A 16,312-nucleotide genomic window follows, 5' to 3' on the forward strand; every position below is an offset into this window, starting at 1 on the left:
AATTCTCCATAGTATTTTTTGATATACTATTTGTATGTTGAGAGAGATTTGGTTTGTCTCTATTTTTTTCTCATTTTTGCTATCTATTTATAGACATAACACTTTGTATTTAGTGGATACATTTTTGTGTGTATTTCTGACAAGCTCTCTAAGACTTGTTCTAGTTCTCTACCTAGCAGTGTCATCTCTGAGTTAAAGAGTATCAGCATTTTAATAGATCCTGTATATTCAAGAACATTCTGTTACCATGGACCTAAACATCAGTGGTCAGTGTTTGCTTACTGCCATTGACCGAGAAAATCCAACTGGCTTCTCCTTAGCTTGTAAATATCACTGAAGTCTATTGCTCACTCCAATGAGTAGTGATGACTCGACACTGTTATTTAACAGCTACAAGTGTTTGCCTCACTTTAAAAAAAAAAGAGAGAGAGAGATTCTTATTACAGCATTCTAGAAAAATACATCTCAGCTGAGTCCTAGGATTCCCTTGCTCTCCTGCTTGGTGTGAAAGGAGTCTTCTAGTAGATGTCACTTCATGAGATGGCTTGGGGCTACTTTTAGGTACAAAATGGCATACTGGCACACCACAGAAGAGCAGAAACTCTCTGGTGGCCTAAAGACCCTTCAGAGTCTGGCCTCTGCCCGGGCCTTTAGCCCCGTCTGTGATCCTTTCCATACTCTTCCCTTCAGTTTTGTTTGTTTGTATTGTTGTTGTTGTTTTAATTGAGATATAGTTGCTTTACAATATTGTGTTAGTCTCTGCTGTGCAATGAAGTGGGTCAGCTCTTTGTATATGTACGACCCCGCCCTCTCCTCGTGTCCCCCGCTGTGCTATGCAGCAGCTCCCCACCGGCTGTTTTACACATGGCGGTGCGCATGACGTCAATCCCAACCTCACAATTCAAAAGCAGTTTCCTAAACATGCATGTTCTGATGCTCACGGCTTTTCATCCTTTATGTCTTCCTTTCCCATCCATTATGCTCCATCTTTCATCTTCCTTTTTAAAATGTTTTTAAAGACTATATTCATGCAATCCATCTTTAGAAATCTTGACCTGGTCCCTTAGCCTAGGAAAGTCTCCGTCCTCCTGTACTCATGGTTACGTGAGCTTCCTCCCATTATAACGTGTCCTTATAAAACACACACACACAGAGACATACACACAACGCCTCCACTGGTTAATGACTTTGTGAAGATGGATCATGTTGTACCTTCCTAACTTTTCTGGATGGACAAACTCTTTAGAGCTTGGTTTGGTTCTTTAATGATGTTGAAACACATCTCTTAATTCTCACTTAGCCAAAGTCTTAAGTGAAGTTTGTCCTCGCTTTGAAGGGCTTTCTCTGGGCCATCAAACCTTGGGACCCTTCCTTCTCTTTCTGCACACTGACTGGTTACCCCCGTTATATAAAATTATTAGTTAGGTTGAGAGAGTCATGTTAATAATATGACTTGGATTACTAACTGTGGTTTCATACAAATCTTGATCATTGGTAACTGACTTACCAATGGAAACTTTACCAAAGGAAACTTTCTCCCATTCTATGCTTGTCTACTTACCTGAAAAAATGCAAGCAGTCATCTTATTTTGCCAGAGGGTTTAAATTTGTTTCCTTCAATGCTAAGCTATCTTTTTGAAGTCTTTTTCCCTCAGAATTTGTTTGCAGGACAAATGTTTCTTTTTCAAAAAGGCTTTTTGAAAGGCTCATGGAAAATATTTAAATGATCGGCATTAGTTATATTGCCTTTGCAGCTATGTAAATAATTTCAGCCCTTTCCCCATCAGAACTCTCACAACTTAACATACCTTCAGAAAATGTGAATAAGATTATACAATAATGCTGTCCCAATAAGCATTTTATTGCTTGGGAAGGGAAACGTGAGTGCAAAGCTGAGAATGTATGTGTTCAGCCTGGTAACAATAAAAAGGATGTTTATAAATGAAATAGCACCACAAATGGCCCCACACTTTCAAGGAGGAAGGCAATTTGGTGAAGTGAAAGATGTTAAATGTTTTAATTTTCTTCTATGCCAGTAAAATCTTGTAAAACAAGGTGACATATTAAATTTTCTATACTATAGCAGTTCCGAGAGCCTGTCAACATTTTCATTATAAACTCTATTTTCAGAGCTTTATAACTCAGCTTTAAGAATTCGTTCTAGCCTGACATTTGGAGTGCAAGGTCTTACCTGGGCAACATGTGTTTCACATGTGTTAAAAATTATGAGTTTTTCTACTTCTCAGTTTATAATGAGTAACCTTTGCATACTTTTGCACTTGGCCTGCTCTGCCCCAGAAATTGGAGGCAGAATGCTGACACGGGGTAGGTCACTGATGGGGGAGACGCATCTACAAGTGTGGTCACCACTGGCCGGGCTGCCAGTTTTCATCGTGAAGACTCATGCTCGTACTAGTCAGTCAGGCCACCACAGTGAAAGCAGAAAGAGCCCTACTCCACTGACCTCACTGTTTTAGACTATGCCAGCTCTCCACAGAGCAGGCTCTCATTAATGGGAGAATTCTTATTCTATTTATTTCAACATGTGTATTAGTTTGTGGATGACGTTCACACCTTTACTTAAAGCTTCACACATCCATTCTAATCTTGTAGGTTTGCTATTAAATCTTCTGCGTGGTGGTGTTTCTGTTCCTATCATATTTAGCACTCAATAGGGCTTTAGTTAATACTGAATAATGCAGACACCATTTTGTTGTACTTAGGAATACCTGCAGTTAAATCTCCTAAAGATTTGTCGTTGGGAAGGTAGTAAGAAAAGAATGAGGGGAGAAAGAGCAAGGAATCAGCAGAAGAGAAAAAGACATGCTATCCTTTGGTTTCTGGCTTTGAAATGTCTCGAGAACTGATTACTTAGTGTGGTTTATCCAAAAGAACAGACATAGGCTATCTAGAAAAGAGTGGAATGCCCCCCATTAAAGCCATGGTACCAAGTCTTCACCTCTGGGTTGTTTCAGAAGATTTCTAGTACATCATCACTTCTATATATAAAGATTGTCACTCAGTCATGTCCAACTCTTTGCTACCCTAGGGACTGCAGCCCACCAGGCTCCTCTGTCCATGGGATTCTCCAGGCAAGAATACTGGAGTGGGTTGTCATGCCCTTCTCCAGGGGATCTTTCTGACCTGGGACTCAAACCCAGGTCTCCTGTGTTGCAAGCAGATTCTTTACCATCTGAGATACCAGGGAAGCCCCCAAAACATATGGGTTCCCCGACCAGGGTTAGAAGGCAGGTCCCCTGTATTGGGAGCCCAGAGTCTTAGCCACTGAACCCCCAGGGAAGTCCCATATGTGTGTTCAGCATTATTCCATTTACCGAATTGCATTCTATTTTTAAACAGTTGTCAAATTCAAGTTAAAATGTGAAAAGCACCCAGGATATAACCCCAACACGTGTTTCCGTTGTGTGGGCACCGACTTCGTGCCAGTGTCCTGAAAAGGTTTATATTTCTCACAACCGGCCTTGATGAGATGTCCCTCCAGAGCAGACTAAGAGACCGATGCTCTGAATAATTCGCCCTGCTACCAATCAGTGTCCAAGGCTGGTTCGGAACCCAGGTCTTACAGACCCCCATACCATATTCTTTTCTGTAAGTCATCATGCCTTCCTTTATGTATACAAAGAGGTCCGTTGCATTTTTCTGTCGGAATCATGCTCTACCTAACACCGTCAATAGCTTTCATTTTCCAGTGAAACATGTTAAGATACAAAGCCAGAACCTCCAAATCTAAAACAGAAAAAGTGACAGACCAAATGACTCTCAGTATTTGAAGTTTAAACCAGGAAGCTGCTTTCCTCTACAACTTCTTTCTTACCTCAGAGTTAACTCTGTCCCTTTCTTTTTATTAGTCCCATTGCCCTGGATGTATCAATTGTATCCACTGAGTCATCTAAGATGGAAGTCTGGGCAATGTAATTTCTCTCTCTCTCATCCACAACATTCTTATCAAATACCAAGTCATGTCCAATCTTGAAGAAACATTTTTTCCAAGCCGTGTCCAGTCTTGAAGAAACACTTTTTTTTTTTTTCTTTTGAATCGACTTACCTTTAAGGACATGTTTAGAACGAAATTGAGCAGGAGCTACAGAGAGTTCCCATTACTTCCATTTTTCCCCATATGCATAACCTCCCCCACTATTAACATCCCACCTTTATTACAATTCATGAGGCTACACTGACACATTGTTATTACTCCAAATTCATAACTTACCTTAGATTTTGCTCTTGGTGTTGTATCTTTTGGTTTTAACAAATGTATAATGAAATGTATAACCCCTGGCAACCACTAATCTTTTATAGCCTCCTTAGTTTTACTTTTTTCTGAGTAGTATAGTTGGAATTACACAGTGTGTAGCCTTTTCAGATCAGTTTCTTTCATTTATAATGCCCTTGTGGCCCAACTGGTGAAGAATCCACCTGCAATGTGGGGCACCTGGGTTCTGTCTCTGGGTTGGAAAGATCCCATGGAGAAGGGAAAGGCTACCCACTCCAGTATTCTGGCCTGGAGAATTCCATGGAATATATAGCCCATGGGGTTGCAAAGAGACACGACTGAGCGACTTTCACTAATGTTCCTCCGTGTCTTTTCATGGCTTAGTAGCTATTCCTTTTTATAACTGAATAATACTCCATTGTCTGGATGTACCGCAGGTTAAAAGGATATCGTGGTTGTTTCCAAGTTTTAGCAATTATGAATAAAGCTGCTATAAATATGCATGTGCATTTTTTTGGATGTACATGAATTTTCAGTTTACTTGGGTTAATACCAAAAAAAAAAAATGCAATTGCTATACTATATGGTAGCTATATCTTTAGTTTTGTAAGAACCTGTGAGACTATCTTCCAAAGTACCATTTTGCATTCCCACCAGCAATGCGTGAGTTTCCTTTTGTTCCATATCCTTGTCATCATTTGGTGTTGCCAATTTTCTGGATTTTGGCCAGTCTAGTAAGTGTGTAGTGGTGTCTTGTTTTATTTTGCAATAACCTAATGACGTATGATGCTGAGCATGTTTCACGTGGCTATTGGCCATCTATTTATCACCTTTGGTGAGGTGTCTGTTCAGGCATATTACTCGTGTTTTAAACTGTTTCTCCCCCTCCTTATTGTTGAGTTTCAAGAGATCTTTATGCATTTTGGAAACAGTCCTTTATCAGATAAGTGTTTTATAAACATTTTCTCCCAGTTTGTGGTCTTCTCATTCTCTTAACAATGTCTCTCATAGAACAGTTTTTAACTTTAATGAAGCCCAGCTTATCAATTTTTCCTTTCATGGATCATGACTTTGGGGTTGTATCTCAAGAGTCATCACCAAATTCAGGGTCATTTAGATTTTCTCCTGTGTTAATATCTGGAGTTTCTGTAATATTTTGTTTGACTTTTAGGTCTGTTATCTCTTTTCAGTTGCTTTTTGTGAAAAGTATATGATATGTGTGGGCTTCCCAGTTGACTCAGTGGGTAAAGAATCTGCCTGCCATTGCAGGAGACCTGGGTTTGATCCCTGGCTTGGGAAAATCCCCTGGAGGAGGGCATGGCAACCCACTCCAGTATTCTTACCTGGAGAGTCTCATGGACAGAGGAGCCTGGTGGGCTACAGTCCAGAGGGTTGCAAAGAGTCAGACAAGACTGAACACACATGCATGAGATATGTAGGTTCTTTTTTTAAAATGTAGTGCCTTCCAGCACCATTTGTTTAAAAGACAGTGTTTTCCCCTAAATTTTGCCATTGCATCTTTTTCAAAGATCAGTTGACTCTATCTACACCATTCATATTTTGTTGTATTTATTTCTTTCCATGTCTGCTGGCACCCTCCAAACAGAATCTTTCATCATCTCTTGACTGCATCTCCTACAAAAGTCTACTAATTAGTTGTATAATGTATTTTATACATAGAGGCCAAAGTTGTCTTTAAAAGGTATTTGAAGTTGTTCAGTGTATTCCCACTAGTTTTAGGACCCAATCTAAAGCCTTTAATGACCCAGCAGTTCTGTCTAATCTCACTTCTTCCTTCCATCCTTTCTCCGCTCTCCCTCTCCTTCCTCCACAGCCAGATCCATTCTTACCAGCCTCCTAGGGATGTTCCAGTCACAACTTTCTCACTTCCTTTCTCATTTCCTTGAGTAAGCCACACAACCTCTCGCATCAAGACTCAGAATATGGAATAATCTCCTAGAGACCTTTATCCCAGTTCCTTCCAGTTAAGCTTATATCTGGTCATTTTTCAGAGCCCTGTTTGGATGTCACTTTTTCTGGGTTTTCTGTTGATTTTTTTTAAAGCCCAGGAAGATGCGCAAATGTCTTCTAAACCAGGTGACATCAGCTGGTTTCCGAGGAACTCATGGTTTTTTTTTATGTATTTTATTTTATTTTTTGCCTGTGCTGGGTCTTCCTTGTCCTGTGGGCGTTTCTCTCCAGCTGCCTGAGCCGGGGCTGCTGTGTAGGTGCGGTGCTCGGGAGCCTCTCATGGCGGTGTCTTCTCCTGTTGCAGGTGCGGTGCTCGGGGGCCTCTCGTGGCGGTGTCTTCTCCCGTTGCAGGTGCGGTGCTCGGCGGCCTCTCGTGGCGGTGTCTTCTCCCGTTGCCGGTGCGGTGCTCGGCGGCCTCTCGTGGCGGTGTCTTCTCCCGTTGCCGGTGCGGTGCTCGGCGGCCTCTCGTGGCGGTGTCTTCTCCCGTTGCCGGTGCGGTGCTCGGCGGCCTCTCGTGGCGGTGTCTTCTCTTGTTGCAGGTGCGGTGCTCGGCGGCCTCTCGTGGCGGTGTCTTCTCCCGTTGCCGGTGCGGTGCTTGGCGGCCTCTCGTGGCGGTGTCTTCTCCCGTTGCAGGTGCGGTGCTCGGGGGCCTCTCCTGGCGGTGTCTTCTCTTGTTGCAGGGCGCAGGCTGTAGGTGTGGGGCGCCACTGGTTGAGGCTCTCGGACTCTAGAGCACAGGCTCAGCAGTCGTGGTACACGTGCTTAGCTGTTCCACAGCCTGTAGGAACCTCCCAGACCAGGGATCAAATGCATATTGCCTGCATGACAAAGTGGATTCTTAACCATTGGCCCACCAGGGAAGCCCCTATGTGTTGATTTTTTAAGTCTTAGTGCCAACTGCTTTCACAGCACTATGACTTAAGTGTCCTTCGTATAATTGCTGATTATACTTTTATTGCTTCTTTTTTTCTTCCCACCTGCCCCCCACCTTCAGAAAGGAAGCTTTCTGATCAAAGGGGATACCGTGTCTGTCATCGTCCCCGATGTGTTCACAGTGGGCGCGGGGTCACAGCGTCTTAGTGTCCTGCAGGGGCTGTGGGTGGAGAAGGCGATGGCACCCCACTCCAGTGTTCTTGCCTGGAGAATCCCAGGGACGGGGGAGCCTGGTGGGCTGCCGTCTATGGGGTCGCACAGGGTTGGACACGACTGAAGCGACTTAGCAGTTAGCAGCAGGGGCTGTGGGCAGTACTGAGTGGAAACCATCTCTAAGGGATGTGGGAACAGCTGCAGGGCAGGGCAGCTAAGGGCTAAGCCCATGATTACTAGGGCCTGGGACTTCTTTGTTTATCTGGGAGTCAAGTAATCAAATCCCAAGTCAGAAGACTTTAATTACCAGTGTACAGGAACAACCCAGATAGCAGGGATTGGACAGTCATGGAATCTTGGATTTGGGAAAGGTGAAAGTCAGCATGTAGTAGTCAAGCCCTTCATAATGATCTTAAACCCAGAGAATTAAAGGATTCAGAGTCCATCTTCCTTCCACATCCTTCAAGGCACCATAGTCCAGAGATCATTTTGGTTCTTGTCACGGCAAGAAAAATAGGACTGTTACTGTTGTTGGCCTCTCCTCCCATTGAGCCAGTACAGAGAATGGTGGTTTTCATCTTTTTTATTCTTATGTATTGGATTGGTACTCCATCCATAAGATGTTATGGAATAACCCAAACAAATATTTTGGCCAACCCAAATAATAACCGGATTTCCCTTTCAGAAAGCAGTTTTGAAGTGCTTCCCAGTTTACTTTCAGGCCTCAGTGTTTTGAACTGAATTCTGGGGTGGGTCAGCATCAGAGCATGAAATTCATGTGCAAACCTCAAAACCAACATAAGGTAGAGAGCATAGGTGTGTGGGTTTTTTTCTTTTTTTTAATGCAGTAAAGAAAAATTCTTATTCACCTAAAATGAGTGTAATATGTAAAATACATGAAGAAACTGATCATTATTTTTCCATTCAATTTAATTTTAAAATTATTTAAATGAAGTAGGAATATGCCAGAGTTCCTTCTCAGCTGGTTTCCTGAAGCACTTTCTCCCTTATAAGGCCAGTAGCCTCCTTTCAGAAAAAGTGAACGCAGTCTCACTTTTCTCCCCTGTACTCCAGAGGTGGATACAGAAGCTGGAAACTTTTTCTACACAGAAAGGTAGTGAGTCAGTGTCCAGAACCCGAAGATAGGTTGGGGCATTACCCTCTGAAATATCTGGGGATATAAATGGAGACATTGTATCAGAGAGATCTCTAACATCTTTTCCCTGGGCTCTTTGGAATTTCTTCAATATCAAAGTCTTCATCAGTTCAGTTCAGTTCAGTCGCTCACTCATGTCAGACTCTGCGACCCCATGAACTACAGCACACCAGGCTTCCCTGTCCATCACCAACTCCCAGAGTCTACCCAAACCCATGTCCATCAAGTCGGTGATGCCATCCAGCCATCTCATCCTCTGTCGTCCCCTTCTCCTCCTGCCCTCAATCCCTTCCAGCATCAGGGTCTTTTCCAATGAGTCAGCTCTTCACATCTGGTGGCCAAAGTATTGAAGTTTCAGCTTCAACATCACTCCTTCCAAAGAACACCCAGAACTCATCTCATTTAGGATGGACTGATTGGATCTCCTTGCAGTCCAAGGGACTCTCAAGAGTCTTCTTCAATACCACAGTTCAAAAGCATCAATTCTTCATCAGTGTTGAATTATTCTTTTGTTACCACTCTCATTTTTTACTTAGCTCTTAAGCAGGGTGCTTCACAAATTTACTTTGTATCAGAATCTTCTGGAGGAAATTGGTTAAAGAAAAAAAAAAAAATCAGGTCCAGGCCTTGTCCTACTTCAGTGAGCCTGTTTTATTTATTAACTCCCCACGTGAATCTGATATACATCAAAGTTTAATGTGTATATGGGTTCAAGATTACTAGCAAGTCGACTAGCAAGTGTCTAGTGGTGTCTGTGGTGCAAGGAGACTACACCATGCTTTGTTACTCTGTGAACTCCCTCTTTTATTTTACAGTGGAGTTATTTTCTCTGTGGCACCTTCCTTTTCTTACTAGAGTTGAATCCTTATTAACTGTTGTGGTTGTTGTTTAGTTGCTAAGTTATGTCCGACCCTTTTGCAACCCCATGGACTGTGTAGCCCACCAGGCTCTGCTGTCCATGGAATTTTCCAGGCAAGAATGTTGGAGTGGGTTGCCATTTCCTTCTGCAGGGGATCTTCCTGACCCAGGGATCGAACCCAGGTCTCTTGTGGGTTCGATTCCTGCATTGGCAGGCAACTTCTTTCCCGCTGACGCCACCTGGGAAGCCTATTATTAGAAGCTATTAACTATCACATCCTCTCTATTAGATGATATTGTAATGACATCCACTTAGGTAGAGGGTAATTTTGTCAATTCATGCTGAACACTTCTTGTTAACAGTTATTTTTTTCAAGAATATTCCATTGTACCAGGATTAAAAATAGCCAGTAAACCATGACTATCAGGAGGATAAAAGCAAGTTTGTACCTGTGCATCGTGGGGCACCAGCAATTTATTTTTGAGAGAACCTGGCCGTATTCTCTGTTTAAAAACATAAGAGCTCAGATTAGACAAAACCCTTCCTTCAAGGAGATTTCACTCCATAGAATATCCAGGAGACTGTAGTCTAGTAGAACGGCATGGTGATTTTATTTGTTCTGGGGGAAGGTATTGCTTGTTTTTGTTTCTTGGCATTTGTTTATTTTTTTCTTTATGGTTAAGACTCAGTGGAAAAGACTCAGTAAAAACATGGTAAAGACTCAGTGGAAACGGAAACTCCCCAAGGAATGATTTAGCATCTTATCTCTAATCTCTTGCCCCTAAGGTTTAAATCATTGTAATAGAATATGCATTATCTTTGTCTTGTTTCTCCTAGAGATTTCCTGCTTCATTACACGTCCAAGTGTATGCAAATATTTTTATTGCTAGGAAAATAAAGTTTGTGCTTTGGTCAGTTGGCTGGGATTCATGGTACTGTGGGCCTGATTCCTCATAGATTGCCATATGGCTTGAAGATCATGTCATGATACCTCAAACCTTTTGTGCTCTGACTAGGAATAGCATTGGAGAAGGCAATGGCAACCCACTCCAGTACTCTTGCCTGGAAAATCCCATGGACGGAAGAGCCTGGTGGGCTGCAGTCCATGGGGTTGCTAAGAGTTGGACACGACTAAGCGACTTCACTTTCACTTTTCACTTTCCTGCATTGGAGAAGGAAATGGCAACCCACTCCAGTGTTGTTGCCTGGAGAATCTCAGGGACGGGGGAGCTTCGTGGGCTGCCGTCTATGGGGTCGCACAGAGTCGGACACGACTAAAGCGACTTAGGAGCAGCAGCAGCAGGAATAGCATCCCCATGACATCCTCCAGTGGCTGCTGGGAAGAATAATAGCAACTAGGAAGAATTTAGCAAGAAGAAACGATCATTTCAGTGGAGAAGTTTAGATTTAACATCGTTAGATCCCAGAAAACTATAACTTCTGTATCAGAGTTTATGCTTTCACTGAGTTAGACACTTGAAACCGGGATCCTGACCTCTCAACTTCTAATATGGAAGAATTTCACCTCACCTGATGGAGATGTATCTATTTTGTGACCTGAGAATCAGTTAAATTTGTAGCTGAAGCAAAGGGATCTTCCTTTCATTTTATATCCTTACCTCTGAGTTCCATTTTAAGATTATTTATTCCCCTAAATATGCACATTTGTCTCCCCAACATCACTCAGGCAACAGTAGAAAAAAGCTTATAAGAATTAGGAGGCATGACACAAATATAATGAAGAGAAAAGTGCAGAATATATGTGGACAACAGATTGCAACCATTTGTAGGAAACAGAAGTGAGATACAGGAGGAAAGAGATGAAACAAGATTGATAAGGCTGCAGCTGCCATAGGGTGCCCTGATGATCATCTCCAGGGGTTAAATGTAATAATGTGTAGTAAGTTGATGTGGGGCCTGGGAGACTGTTGTAGAATAAGAGCCCTAGATGTCTGTACTATTTAGTCAAGTTAGATCAGCTGCCAGCAGTGTTTTTTCCCAAAGAGTCTGGACACTGACTTGCTCTACAAGCTTCACCTGGGAGCTTGTTGGAGTTGCAAATATTGGGCTTTACCCTCAACAGGGGCTCTGGGGGTGAGGCCCAGTGGTCTGACCATTAGCAAGCCTCCAGGTGATTCTGATTCCTACTTAGCCTTAGATCCACTGGCCTAACGCGCAGTTCGGCGGATTGCAGCTCAAGGGTGGCAGTGTTCTCCTCCGCAGAAGCTTGAACCCCAAGGAAAACCCCCAAGGTAGGAAAGAGGAGACGAAAGGGGTGGCTGGTGGTGGGGATATTAACAAATCATCCTCCCGTCTTCTCTGTTTTTTTGTAGAATTCCAGCAAATAGCCATTTCCTAGGTCAAAAAAGGAAAACTATTTAAAACTATTCTCAAAATCTTTGAGAATGTCTAGAACACACAAGGCTGAAAAATTATATATCTCATACCTTTCCTAGGAAATTACTTGTAGACGAGGAGCAGAGAGAAAAGAAAGTCGATGACTAGCAACAGGCCTGGAATGTGGGGTAGGCCTGAGCTCTGCCAGGTGATTTCAGGCTTGGATCCTCCTGAAAAAAGAAAAAAATAATAATATTTTGTTCACTGTGGACTTTTGGGGGGCCTTCATTTTGATTGTTTTAAAAAAATAACTGCAGCCATGAAATTAAAAGACGCTCACTCCTTGGAAGGAAAGTTATGACCAACCTAGATGGCATATTTAAAAGCAGAGACATTACTTTGCCAACAAAGGTCCATCTAGTCAAGGCTGTGGTTTTTCCTGTGGTCATGTATGGATGTGAGAGTTGGACTGTGAAGGAGGCTGAGCGCCGAAGAATTGATGCTTTTGAACTGTGGTGTTGGAGAGGACTCTTGAGAGTCCCTTGGACTACAAGGAGATCCAACCAGTCCATTCTGAAGGAGATCAGCCCTGGGATTTCTTTGGAAGGAATGATGCTAAAGCTGAAACTCCAGTACTTTGGCCACCTCATGTGAAGAGTTGACTCATTGGAAAAGACTCTGATGCTGGGAGAGATTGGGGACAAGAGGAGAAGGGGATGACAGAGGATGAGATGGCTGGATGGCATCACTGACTCGATGGACGGGAGTCTCAGTGAACTCTGGGAGTTGGTGATGGACAGGGAGGAATGGTGTGCTGCAATTCATGGGGTCGCAAAGAGTCGGACACGACTGAGCGACTGATCTGATCTGATCTGATTACTTTTGGGCCCCTTGCCTTGCTAACCAAACCAGCCCTGGCCTTTTTTCATATAGGTTTCTTGTGGTTGTTGTAACACGGACCATCCATAAACTGGGGAGTGAGACGGGCTTGGTATTGGTTTGTCAGTAAATCCTGTGGGACTCTGCAACCCCATGGACTGTAGCGCGCCAGGCTCCTCTCTCCATGGAATTCTCCAGGCAAGAATACTGGAGTGGGTTACCATTCCCTTCTCCAGGGGATCTTCCCAGCCCCAGGGGTTGAACTCCTGTCTCCTGCATTGCAGGTGGATTCTTTACCACCAAAGCCACCAGGGAAGCCCCAAGGGAGTGTTAAACCAGTAGAAGTTTATTTGCTTATAATTCTGGGGCCAAAAGTCTGAAATGAAGGTGTTGGCAGTTTCCCATGTTCCTCTGAAGGCTCTCTCAGGGAGAATCTTTTTTTTTTTTTTTTTGCCTCTTCCAGCTTTTCTTGGTACCAAGCTTATCTAATTAGCCTATGTCTCTCCAGACTTTGCCTTTGTAGTCACATTACCAATTATTTTGGCTGGTGTTTTCTCGGTATGATGTCTGTATCAACACTCACCCAAAGTTGCTCTTAAAAAGATACTTGTCATTGGATTTAGGGCCATCCTGGATAATCTACAGACAGTCTCATCTCAAGAATCTTAATTACATCAGCAAAACTATCTATTAAAAAACAAACAAACAAAAAAAAAAAAACAAGAAGGGCAACATTTAGAGGTTTGGAGGCTTCGGACATGAATGCATCGTTTTTTGAGGGTGAACTGGAGGAAAATTAAGCCTACTATGAATTGCAAAGAGTGGATGCAAAGTAAGGAAAAACAAAAAAACAGTGAAGGAACATACCAGAAGGAAACCTGTTGCAGCTGACCTAGATAAAGATTAGGCCAAGACAGAGTGGAGTAGAATAGAGGCCAATCCACAGGGAAAAGAGACTTGGTTGATTTGCTGGAAGATTTGAAGGAAAAAATGAGATTATAAATACAATTGTTTAAAAGAAAAAAGCAATGCAAATGCCTGGAAAAATGCAGAAACTAGAAGAAATGTGTATACACTGCTTGGCCTATCTGGAAGCAGTATTTACATAATTTTGAAAATGTACGAAGTGCTTGAACTTTTGGCCTTTTTAAATCCACCTAGAGGCTTCCCTGGTGCCTCAGACAGTAAAAAATCTGCCTGCAATGTGGGAGACCGAGGTTTGATCCCTGGGTAGGGAAGATCCCCTGGAGGAGGGCATGGCAACCCACTCCAGTATTCTTGCCTGGAGAATCCCATAGACAGAGGAGCCTGGCAGATTATAGTCCTTGGGGTTGCAAAGAGTCGGACACGACTGAGTGACTGAGCACACAGATGATGCACAATGAGTTAATGAATCTATCCTGAAAAGGTAAATGTATCTATGGCAGAAGGTAGATGGTAAAACAGAAAAGAGTGCTAAAAAGCACTGGTAAAGACAGTAATAGTCTCTTCTTACAAACTATGAAATCGAGAAGTATTATCTATCACTGAAAGAAGAATAAGAGCCATGGGTATTACGTCACTTAAAAGTTTCAGTGGTAACCGATATAAATAGTTCCCTTATCAACATATGGGACGAGGAAGTGGTGATATAAGTAAGCTAAGCACTGATCCATCACTGAGAAGTCAGTAAATAATGTTGAACACTGACAAATCCAGGACCACCCACACTATATAGAGGTGGGAAAGAAGCTGCCAGTAGAGGTTTTAAAAGTTCCCAATGAAGGATAAGACTACTGCATTTAATAACCCTTTTCTTTGTGGTTTTAAACGTGCAGTTATTATATTAGGGGCTTCCCCGATAGCTCACTTGCTAAAGAATCCACCTGCAAAGCAGAAGACCCGGTTTGATTCCTGGGTCAGGAAGATCTGCTGGAAGAAGGGATAGGCTACCCACTCCAGTATTCTTGGGCTTCCCTTTTGGCTCAGCTGGTAAAGAATCTTCATGTAATGTGGGAGACCTGGGTTCAATCCCTGGGTTGGGAAGATCCCCTGGAGAAGGGAAAGGCTACCCACTCCAGTATTCTGGCCTGGAGAATTCCATAAACTGTATAGTTCATAGGGTCACAAAGAGTACAACTGAGCAACCTTCACTTATTATATTAATAATGACAGAATAACCTGTAATGTTTTCCTTGATTCTGTGGTTCTGTGGTTTCAGTGTCTTTAGTCATTAGGCAACGTTTAGTGAGTAGTGTTTTTTTTGTTTTTAATATAAATTATTTTAATCTTAGATTGCTTATTTTACTACTACTCAAAATCTGTGGATATTTTTTTCTGTCATTTATTTATCTTTTTGACAGGCTGATATGCAATAAAACTATTTAATACAAAAACAAATAAAAAGACATTAAGTACAATTTTGACATCCGAATCAATAGGCGTAAAATTTCTATATTAAATTTTTATAAAAGTTTCTGAAAGCTTCCTCTCAGTATGTCTGCTTGACATTTTGTGTGCATCCTGGCAACACAAAGTTTGCAGACTAGGAAAATTTGAAGAGACTTAATTTGAGCAGTGACCTAGTTTTATTTATTTAGTTAGTTCTTCCTTCCTTAAAGGAGAAAAAAGAAAAAATGCTTCTTTGTGTTTCTTTTTTCCTGGCTGGGGGAGGCGAGGGTGGGGGGGAGCGGGGAGAAGTTCCTGAAAAGGAAGAAAAATTCTTGAAAGGGAAGAGATTCTTCTGTACCCCTAAGATTGTTGAGACATTATGTTCTATTATCTTCTGAATGTTTCATAACTTTCACACTTTGCTCTTCGATATGCTCGACTTGTATGTGGTGGGAGGTAGAGTTTAGTTTAATTTTCCTCCGTCAGTATCCCTTTCTTCAGCCCATCCGGTGATTGGATTAAACTTTGCCCCCTGCTTTGCACCGCCGTAGGCAGTGGCTTAGAGCATGTGCGCTGCCAAGGATCAAGGGTCGATCAATGTCGGTTATGACTCTGGGCTGTGTCAATGCTTCTCCGTACACCCTTGCATCAGGAACATGCCGGTTTGGTTACTGTAGCTTCCTATTTTGTTCTTCGTTCAAGTTTGTCTTGGCTTTTCCTGGGCCTTTACATTTCTTTAAAATTTTAGTTGACTTTGAAGGTTTCCTCAAGAAAGTTGTTGGGATTTTGGTTGTAATTCTGTCAAGTTATAAATGTTTTAGAAAATAGTCATCTTGACAGTTTACATTTTTTACCATTCTGACCTTTCCAATATCATCATCTTCTTCTTTTTGTTTTGTTTTGTTTTGGTCTTTAAAACTCAGTTTTGAAGTCTATTTAATTATAGAAGTCTTTTGAAACTTTCTGTAGATTTATTCCTGTATAACATGTATTATTGCTAATATTTTAAATACTACATTTAATTTCATCTTTTATCTGCTTTTTAATAGGACTCTCTCCCTGGGTAGATAAAATAGATTAGATAGGTAGAACAAATCCAAGAATCTAACTCAATTCTTTTTAACTCTAATAACTTAGCTTGACAGTCTTTTGAACTTTAAAATTAGAAAATTAATAAAAATTCTGTCATTTGTAAAAATGTTATTAAAGCAGGTTGTTAGGCAATATCTTTCAACATATGTGACCTATGAAGAGAAATACAAAGAAAGAAGACCCAACCAATTGAAAAGTTCAGACTATGTTATCTGATATTGATAGGTATAAGTTGTAGAGTTGAATTTTATCGTCAGTATTTACTGAATAGGTGTTTTACATAAGTACCATAATAAGTACGTAAGGGGCTGCCTTCCTTCAAGGAACT

The 16,312-nt window shown here is 41.9% G+C and overlaps 1 protein-coding gene across 12 annotated transcripts in view; it reads left to right on the forward strand.

The window, feature by feature from the left end:
* The window catches only part of DCC (DCC netrin 1 receptor), an 845,500-nt gene that overhangs the window by 15,073 nt on the left and 814,115 nt on the right, over positions 1–16,312 (forward strand). Inside the window, exon 1 of one of the 12 annotated variants that reach the window (XM_086372414.1) lies at positions 11,396–11,558. The exons of the other annotated variants lie outside the window; for them this stretch is intronic. The gene's annotated coding sequence lies outside the window, so the exon portion shown is untranslated. Of the gene's footprint in view, positions 1–11,395; positions 11,559–16,312 lie in introns of those variants that run through there. 12 annotated transcript variants of the gene reach the window in all.

The sequence above is a fragment of the Bos grunniens genome, chromosome 24 (genome assembly GCF_055505025.1).
Source record: "Bos grunniens cultivar Pamir isolate PY7600 chromosome 24, Bosgru_T2T1.0, whole genome shotgun sequence".
Lineage (NCBI taxonomy): Eukaryota > Metazoa > Chordata > Mammalia > Artiodactyla > Bovidae > Bos > Bos grunniens.